The 9,765-nt window shown below is 43.3% G+C and overlaps 1 long non-coding RNA gene across 2 annotated transcripts in view; it reads left to right on the top strand.

Annotated features, from left to right (window-relative positions):
• Window positions 1–239: 239 nt before the first annotated feature.
• The window catches only part of LOC114116191 (uncharacterized), a 112,848-nt gene continuing 103,322 nt past the window's right edge, over window positions 240–9,765 (top strand). Inside the window, exons 1-4 of one of the 2 annotated variants that reach the window (XR_009601613.1) lie at window positions 240–318; window positions 4,978–5,109; window positions 7,029–7,177; window positions 7,270–7,436. This is a non-coding gene — a long non-coding RNA (uncharacterized LOC114116191). Of the gene's footprint in view, window positions 319–4,879; window positions 5,110–7,028; window positions 7,178–7,269; window positions 7,437–9,765 lie in introns of those variants that run through there. The other variant, XR_006060602.1, reaches the window with a different exon arrangement.

The raw sequence follows: 9,765 nt of genomic DNA, 5'->3' as shown, positions 1-9,765 counted from the left end.
GCTCACAAAAGGAGAATTCCCACTCTGGACGGGTGACAAAAGGCAGCCTCAAGGAGTGCCCTTACTAAACCAGAAGGCATCTGACCTCCTGTCAGTTTTGGGAGGGGACTGAGAGCGACTCTCAGCCAACAGACCCTGAGTCATCCCAGAGAGATGAGATGAGTTCATATGACCCATCTCAGAGGTCTGAACCTGCGCAGATAGGTGGGAGCCACCTGAGAAGTAAACCCTAGGTGGGCGGGGTCAACAATGGACAAAGGCTGTGGGTCGGCTCCTGTCCACTCTGCCCAACTCAGGCTGTACCTGCCACACCTCCAGGTCAGAGAAGGGGATGGACGCAGAGGAAAGACTTTCTCCATGGGTTGCCTGCCATCTCTCAGGTTTCAGAGCATGGCCTGACCTGTCTTTGGAGGCAGCTATGCCATTCTGGGAAATGCCCCCTTTCCTTTCTTGGTGGTTAACCTTTCTGGGACACTTTAGGGTGGCAGTCTTAAGTCTAAGGTCAGGAAGCTCCAGGGAAGAAAGGGTGAGGGTGTGGCTGGTGATGATGAGTATGCCAAGAGACAGGATGGTAGGGAGGAGCTTGAGCAATGTGGGAGAGAGGACTCGTCCTGGTGGGAACCTCAGACAGCCTGGACAGCCTGTTACTTAAGATAGGTGTCATGTATTGAATTCCTGTGCGAGCCATGCACTGAGCTGAGTGCTTAGCATGTATTGTCATTTAATCTCAGTAACCCTTTGGAGGTCATTAGCACCATTAGAATGTCTAAGTAATTTGCCTAAGGTCATGTAGCTGGTAAGTGGCAGAGCTGGAATATGTTCCATCTGTGCAGCTCCAAACCCCTGTCTCCTTTCTCCCTCCGCCTTGTCTGCCATGGAGACTCTCAGTCTTCTGGAAAGGGTTATTCTCACCTAACTGCCTTCCATGCTTATTGGGAGCCACTGACAACTGTTATACAAATACTGAGGGCTATTTGTATTTTAACGAGAGCCTGGGTAGCAGAACAGCCACCAGCATTTCTGGAGACTTGTGGTTCTCAGAATGAGGACACAGGCATTGCAGTTTGCAGATGCTATTCGCCTTTATTATCCCCTCTTTTTAGCAGACTCTAGAAGGCATCAGAATTACCTAGAGGGTTTGTTCAAACACAAATTGCTTGCCCACAACCCACAAGTGCTGATTCTGTAGGTCTGGGGTGGAACCTAAGAATTTGCATTTTTCATTTCCAGGTGCTGCTTCTGGGCTGTTCTGAGGTTCACACTTTGAGAACCACTGCACTGTAGCAATCCTGTAAGATTAGATGAGCAGGTGTTATTAATGTTTCCATCTTTCAGAGAAAAAATTGACATGCAGCGAGGTTTGGTGACTTGGGATTAGATGACACTTATCAAAAAGCAGGAGCAGGGCTTTAAAACAGAATGTGACATCTTATAGCTCAGACCACTGCTTCTCAACAGGTCTATGTAGCACTGAGAGTTCTGCAGTAACGATCCCCTAAATCACATGAGCCACTTCTGGGTCATTCGGGTGACCGCCAAGCCTCAAGTGCCTCCTGGCTTTTTGGGGCCTGCAGGCTGTGAAGGCGTTACCCTTAGTGAGGTGGGAGACCTGGGCCTCCCCAGAGCATGTGACAGGAAAAGCCTGCCAGAAGCCAGAGCCCACATTCACAGGCATGCAGACACACATCTGTGTCTCTACGCTGGTCTTCATCTAACAGCTTGCAGCCAGAATTGGCCAGCAAGGCATGAACCTTATCTTTAAGCGGAAGAGGCAGAAGTCTTGGATGGCCACAGTTAGAGATGGCTTTCAAGGCTCGCTCCTGGCAGAACTTTGGTTCAATATGGAAGTAATGATCTTGAAGTGGCAAAAGAGCTCTGCAATTACCCCACCATGCACCCAGTGCACAGGCATCCTCTGCCAACAGCGCTTCCATGCCAAGTGCAGGAGCCAGTGCAGACCCGCACTAAATCTACCATTTAATCAGTGTTGGCAGTTTAGTTTCAGCAAAACCAGACACTTACCTAAGTGCCATAAAGTTTAAGGGGTTTTTATTAAATTTCATATCTAGCTTATATTTAGTTTGGATATAGTCAAGAAACATAGTGAAATAATTTAAATCAGTGATAAGAGGCTTGAGGGATTGTTTTTTTAAACAGAGAGACCTACTTCTTCTGTTTAAGAAATCCTGCTCATGAGATAATAATGAGATAATGTAAGTGAAAGCTTCTCTGAACGGTGAAGTGCCATATATATGTTCATCCTTGATTTTTTTCCAGTTTCTTCTTTTTAAATAGCATACTTTAAAACTGAGGTATAGTTGATTTACAGTATTATGTGTGAGGTGTATGACAGTGATTCGCAATTTTTAAAGGTTGTATTCCATTTAAAGGTTATACTCCATTTGGAGAAGGCAATGGCACCCCACTCCAGTACTCTTTGCCTGGAGAATCCCATGGATGGAGGAGCCTGGTAGGCTGCAGTCCATGGGGTCGCAAAGAGTCGGACACGACTGAGCGACTTCACTTCACCCACTTCACTCACTTCATACTTTATCACTGGAGAAGGAAATGGCAGCCCACTCCAGTATTCTTGCCTGGAGAATCCCATGGACAGAGGAGCCTGGCTGGCCATGGTCCATGGGGTCGCAGAGAGTTGGACATGACTGAAGTGACTAAGCACGCATACTCCATTTACACTTATTATAAAAAATTGGCTGTATTCCCTGTGCTGTACAATATATACTTATAGCTTATTTTATACACAGTAGTTTGTACTTCTTAATTGCATACCCATATCTCTCTCCTCCCCACTCCTCTCCCCCCACTGGTAACCACCAGTTTGTTCTCTATATCTGTGAGTCTGTTCCTTTGTTATATTCACTAGTGTGTTTTTTTTTTATTCCACATACAAGTAATATCATACAGTATTTATCTTTCTCTGACTTATTTCACTAAGTATAATAGCCTCCAAGTTCGTGTATGTTGTTGCAAATGGCAGCATTTCATTCTTTTTTATGGCTGAGTCGTATTCTATTGTGTGTGTACATCTTCTTTATCCTTTCATCTGTTGATGGACACTAAAGTTGTTTACATATCTTCAGTTCAGACACTCAGTTGTGTCCAACTCTTTGTGACCCCACGGAATGCAGCATGCCAGGCCTCTCTTTCCATCACCAGCTCCTAGAGTTCACTCAAACTCATGTCCGTTGAGTCGGTGATGCCATCCAACCATCTCATCCTCTATCATCCCCTTTTCTTCTCACCTTCAATCTTTCCCAGTGTCAGGGTCTTTTCAAATAAGTCAGTTCCTCGCATCAGGTGGCCAAAGTATTGGAGTATTCCAATGAACACTCAGGACTGATTTTTAGGATGGACTGGTTGGATCTCCTTGCAGTCCAAGGGACTCTCAAGAGTCTTCTCCAACACCACAGTTCAAAAGCATCAATTCTTCAGTGCTCAGCTTTCTTCACAGTCCAACTCTCACATCCATACATGACTATTGGAAAAACCATAGCCTGGATTAGATGGACCTTTGTTTGCAAAGTAATGTCTCTGCTTTTTAATATGCTATCCAGGTCCATATCTTGGTTATTATAAATAATGCTGCATGAACATTGGGGTGCATGTAGCTTTCTGAATTAGTACTTTTGTTTCAGATATGTATGACCAGAAGTGGAATTGCTGGGTCATAGGTAGGTCTAATTTTAGTTTTTTTCGGGAATCTGAATATTGTTTCCCAAAGAGGCTACACCAACATTGCCACCAACAATGTACAATGGTTTTCTTTCTTCTACATCTTCGCCAACATTTGTTATGTGTCCTTTTTGATGACAGTCATTCTAACAAGTCTCAGGTGATATCTCCTTGTGGTTTTGATTTGCACTTCTCTGATGATTAATGATGTTGAACATCTTTCCATGCACCCATTGTTTGTCCTTATTTTCTCCCCAGCTTTATTGAGATATAATTGACTTACAACATTATGTAAGGTTAGGTGTACAAGGTAGTGATTTGATTTATGTGTATATTGCAAAATAAGGTAAGTTAATACATCTACCACCTCACATCATTACATTTTGTGTGTGTGATGAGAACTTTCAGAATATATACTTATCAACTTTCAAATATACAATACAGTATTGTGAATTATAGTCATCATGCTATATAATACATCCCTAGAACTTACTCATCTTAAGACTGAAAGTTTATAAAAACCTTTTTACCATCTTCACCCATTTTCCCCACTTCCACACCCTTCCCTTTAGCAACTGCCAATCTGTTCTCTGTTCCTATGAGTTTGGTAATTTTAGATGTCACATATGAGAGGGTGCATATATATACATATACATATACATATATATATATAAAGTCGCTTAGTCTTGTCCAACTCTTTGCAACCCCATTGACTGCAGACTGGTGTAGCCCACTGGGTTCCTCTGTCCATGGGAATTCTCCAGGCAAAAATACTAGAGTGGGTTGCCACGCCTTCCTCTTGGGAACCCTCCCAACCCAAGGATCAAACCCTGGTCTCTTGCATGGCAGGCAGATTCTCTACCAGTTGAGCTACCAGGGAAGCCTATAGTGTTTGCTCTCCTCCCTCCTTACTGTTCTATCTGTCCTTTTGCAAAGTGCTAGCTGACTGCCCCACCTACTGCTGTAATTCTGAGCTTCCCCCTCCCTGCCCCTCCCACCACATTCTCAGAGCAGAACCAGCCACTTGGCCCCAGCTAAGAGAGATCCTCCGTGGAGCCCAGTTCCAGGGCTTGCTGTGGGAGGGTAGATTCTCTCCTGCTAGAGCTGGGTGGGGCCTTGGAGGTCTTCTGGTCCCTCCTATGTGATATGAGGAAGTGAAACCAGAGACACTGGCCCTGAACTTCTCAGTACCACAGAGAGAGTCAGTGCCAGGTCCAGGAATGAACTGTCTGGGATTCATTTTCAATAAATTCTCTTTTCCCCATTCTTTCTGTTATACACCAGGATGGAAAAAGGAGCCAACTTTTCTGGAGACTCAGGACCCATTTGGCAGAGAAACACAAAGAAAAGCCAGAGAATGCAGCCTGGGGAGATGGAAGATGCCAGTCAGGACTCACTAGTGTCTAGGAATGGAAGGTAAGAAGGCAGATGGAATGGTTTCTAGTGCTTAGAAAGTTCCCCTGAAATGGTCCTATGTTCTCAAGAGCTTCAGAATGAAGGCTAAGGTAGTCCTGTTAAAGATATACTGAGAGGACTCTTTCTCTTGGCAGAATTCTCTTTTTTTTTCCTTCTATTTTTACCCCTTAAAATGGGAATTTCAAAGGCTCACTTGCAGGAAGGGGAGAGGCCTATGAGGAGAAGGATAGTGAGTCACTGCAGAAAACCAAGGGCTTAGGAGGGGGAGGGAGCTGATGCTCTGAAACAGGGAAGATGAGGCCCTTTTTAGTCACAGCATGTGTCAATCATTGCAGCTTGGCAAACAACAGTGAACCTAGAAGGACTTTCTTTCATACTGGAATCAGGAACCTAAGCCTTATGATATTTTGCATTTAAGTAAATACTTTGCTGGAAATTTTTTAAAAGTTAAAAGGATTAAAGACTTGGAATATGTCAAATATGTAGAATCAGGCCCAGGCATTACCTTAAGAGAGGAGTGTTTAGTTGTGGTTTTTTTTTTTTTTTCATTTTTAAACCATTGCCTCAGAAATCAGTACGTGGTGTATTTTGCTGCATGAAAATTTTAAATGGCAAATGTTTTTAGCTGTTTGAACATGAAGATACTTATCAGAAATACAAAACAGTCCAAACCCCCCTTTCCAGATCCTAATATACAGTCAGAGGCCCACAGTTCGTCTTTAATCAGATACAGTCAAGTGATCCCTGGTGTTTAGTAGTCTGAACTCTTCTCAGGACTATGGTATGTCTTAAATCAAAACCACGTCTCAGTTCTGGATATAGGTTTACATTATGAGTGGTGACTTTTAACTTCATTCCGGCTGATTTATGATATAAGTGAGGCATAGAGTTTGGCTCATAGCAGTAATTCATGTTCTGCGATGGAGTTCCAAGTTTCCAGAAATATCGTGTCATTTAGGTGGCCAGTCCAATGAACCTGAGTCATTGTCACAGGACGCATGCTTGATAATTCAGCCACACCCCCTGGGCTTCAACTCCAGAGGCTGGCCAGAGAGATGTATGTGTGATTCACACCGTCTAATCTGTGATGCTCTCCTTCAGTTATGACTTCGTTTCCCCCAAATAATGCTTCAGTGGTTCAAATGTGTGCCACAGTGGCAGCTGGGCAGTTTGGGGAAAGAAAGGTTTTTCTAAGTCCTCTTACAACCACATGCCTAGGTGTACAGGATGCCTGTATTCCCATGTTCACATGAGAAATGCTCTTCTCCCCAGAGCCACAGCTCCCTGCCTTCAGATGATTTACACCATTGTAAGAAGATAGGCTTGTCAGAGTATGTCAGTGCTAACAAGACCCATGTCTGAGCAAGCGGCATAGGAAATCTCTCCAAGCTCCCCAAACCCTACCGTTTGTCTGTGTGAAAACAAATTAGATGTGTGCACTCTTCCAAGTGCCTCATAAAAGGCCACAGAGGAGGGCACGAGCATGAAGAAAACCACTGCCTCAATCACCTCCTCCCTCTCCTACCTGTGAGGAGCCTTAGCTGCCAGGCTCACAGGCCTTCTGATGAGGAACTAGCAGAAAGTGGGCCCATTGGCCACTCCATTAACTTGAATAAAATGTCCCATCCACACAGAAGAACTCCTTTGCCCACATTTAGACCAATGTCTCAAATTTCTGATAGGCATGTAGTTAGCCCCTGACTAATTCATATGCACAAACTAATTGGGTAAATGTTGAGATCTGCTAAAAACCTGAGACCTGACACACTCCAGTGGAGGTGAGGGTCAAGAAAGCTAATGCTTCTCTCTTGTTCTTAAGACAAGAGGAGAAGTCAAGCTTTCCTGCAAGGTGGATACAACAGAGCAATCAGGATATGGGACAGGGTGGGACAGAAATGACAACTAAGTCTATCTCACAGGCTTAATCCAAAGAGTTTCTAGTGGTTGCCTCTAGCACCTTGTTAAGAAGCATTCTGGGCGGCATCCAGGCTCACCAGGAAAGAAGTCGTGATTAAGCCAAGTCTGCTTTGGACATGGGGTAGAGAGGTCGCAGAGTTTGCCATCCTGGGTAGGTACCTACACAATAGCTAAGAATTCTGTTGATGAGTTCATCCAGCAGGTAAGCTAGATCAAATTTAATTTTTCCTCTGATCTCTACAGGTTTTCTCAGTATCCAGTACCAACTGGAAGAAGCTCCTGCCAGCCATGTAAGAAGGAGAATGTCAGGCTCTAATCAGAGAGAGCCTTGGAGAGCTGAGGAGATTCCCCAGCTTCTTCCTGCTCATCATTTTCAGTGCCTGACGTCCATTTCCACAGAGGAATTAGCAGTAAGTTCTCTGAAAGAGGAGCTGATTGCTGATTTGCTTGTTTTGAGGGATGAGGTAGAAGAGAGGAGTTGGGGAGACTTTGCTTTTCCCAAGAGCTGGTCACAGGAGAAGAAGGTGCTCTTTGTTGGTTGTAGCAGCTCTGGACTGGAAAGAAAAGCAGGCCAAACACCTGGGCCAGTGTACTGGGCGCTGTGCTGTCCTCCTGGGAGGACAGGTGTGGTGGTGGGGGACACAGGCAGGTGACGTAGACACTGAACAGGCAGGAGTCCCATTTAGAATGACATGTGTCGTCAGTGTGGCGCCCGCCTTCTAGCACTGATGGAGGGAGCTACGGTTTGGCTGCTGTGCAGCAGCACACTGGGTACATAACGTGCAACCAGGGAAGCTGGAAGAAGACTCGAGGAGCTGTGGGGGCTGCAGACGTGTTTATTCTCTCTGGGCAGCAGAGGCAAGGAGTCCTCAAAGACTACTGATACACTAAGACAGACAAAAGTGGCCCATCGCCAAGTGGGCGTGCAGGCCAAGTGCTACCAAGGTCAGCAATGTCATTGTTTACAAAACATAAGAGATCAAGCCCTGAGCCTTTGGAGTGGGAGCACTGACTCAAAGACCCTAGACTACCAGAGAACTAACCCTAGGAAGTATCAAATAGTGAGAACTCACACAAAGTAAACCACCTGAATACAACAATCAGCATCACCCAACTACCAGTAGCACCCTGTGCAGGACATCTCATCTAAACAAAAAACAAAACAAAAATACAATCCAGATCATCAGACAGGATTACCACCTCATTCAGCCTTGCCCATCAGAAGAAAAACAAACACACAAAAACTCAGCACAAATCTCACCCTATATGAACCTTACACAAACCACTGGACCGATCTTAGGAGGGCAGAAACCAAAAGGAAGAAATAATTCAACCTTGAAGCCTGGGAAAAGGAGACCTCAAACACAATGAGTTAAAAAAATATAATGAAAAGGCAGAGAAATACTACACCAATGAAGGAACAAACTAGAAACATGAAAAAAGAAATAAGTAAACTACCTGAAAAAGAATTCAGAATAATGATAGTAAAGATGATCAAAAACCTTGAAAACAAAATGAAGAAAATGCAAGAATCAATTAACAAACACCTTGAAGAATTAAAGAATAACCATACAGAGACAAACAACAATTACTGAAATTAAAAATGCTTTAGAAGGAATCAATAGCAGAATATCTGAAGCAGAAGAATGAATCAGTCAGCTGGAATATAAAATGGTGGAAATAACTTCTGAAGAGCAGAATAAAGTATAAGAAAAGAACTGAAGATAGTCTCAGAGACTTCTGGGACAATATCAAATACACCAACATTCGAATTATAGGGGTCTCAGAGAAGAAGACAAAAAGAAAGGGTATGAGAAAAATTTTGAAAAGACTATAGTTGAAAATTTCCCCACCATGGAAAAGGAAATAGTCAACTCCAAGAGGTACAAAGAGTCCCACACAGAATAAACCTAAAGAGAAACATGCCGCAACACATATTAATCAAGCTAACAAAGACTAAATACAAAGAAAGAATATTAAAAGCAACAAGGAAGAAGCAACAAGTAACATAAAAGGGAAACACCATACTCTTAACATCTGATCTTTCAGCAGAAACTCTACAGGCCAGAAGGGAATGGCAAGATATATTTAAAGTACTAAAATGGAAAAAAACCTACAACCAAGATTATTGTACCCAGCAAGGATCTCTTTCAAAATTGATGGAGAAATAAAAAGCTTTTCAGACAAGCAAAAGTTAAGAGAATACAGTACCACCAAAACAGCTTTACAACAAATGTTAAAGGGACTTATATAGTCAAGAAATACAAGAGGAGAAAACAGATCCAGAAAATCAAGCCCAAACAATTAAGAAAATGGCAATAGGAACATATATATCAATAATTACTTTAAATGTAAATGGATTAAATGCTCCAAGCAAAAGACACAGACTGGCTGAATGGATACAAAAACAAGACCCATATATGTGCTGTCTACAAGAAACCCACTTCAGACCTAAAGACACGTAGAGACTGAAAGTGAGAGGATGGAAAAATATATTTCATGCAAATGGGAAGCAAAAGAAAGCTGGAATCGCAATCTTCATATCAGGCAAAATAGACCTTAAAGAAGATTACAAGAGATAAGAAAGGACACTACATAATGATCAAGGGATCAATCCAAGAGGAAGACATAACAATCGTAAATATATATGCACCCAACATGGAGAAGGAAATGGCAACCCACTCCAGTACTCTTGCCTAGAAAATCCCATGGAAGGAGGAACATGGTGTCCGTGGGGTC

The sequence above is a fragment of the Ovis aries genome, chromosome 8, assembly GCF_016772045.2.
Source record: "Ovis aries strain OAR_USU_Benz2616 breed Rambouillet chromosome 8, ARS-UI_Ramb_v3.0, whole genome shotgun sequence".
Classification (NCBI taxonomy): domain Eukaryota; kingdom Metazoa; phylum Chordata; class Mammalia; order Artiodactyla; family Bovidae; genus Ovis; species Ovis aries.
The sequence above is the reverse complement of the archived record's forward strand: the minus strand, read 5'-3'. Positions and strand labels throughout refer to the sequence as shown.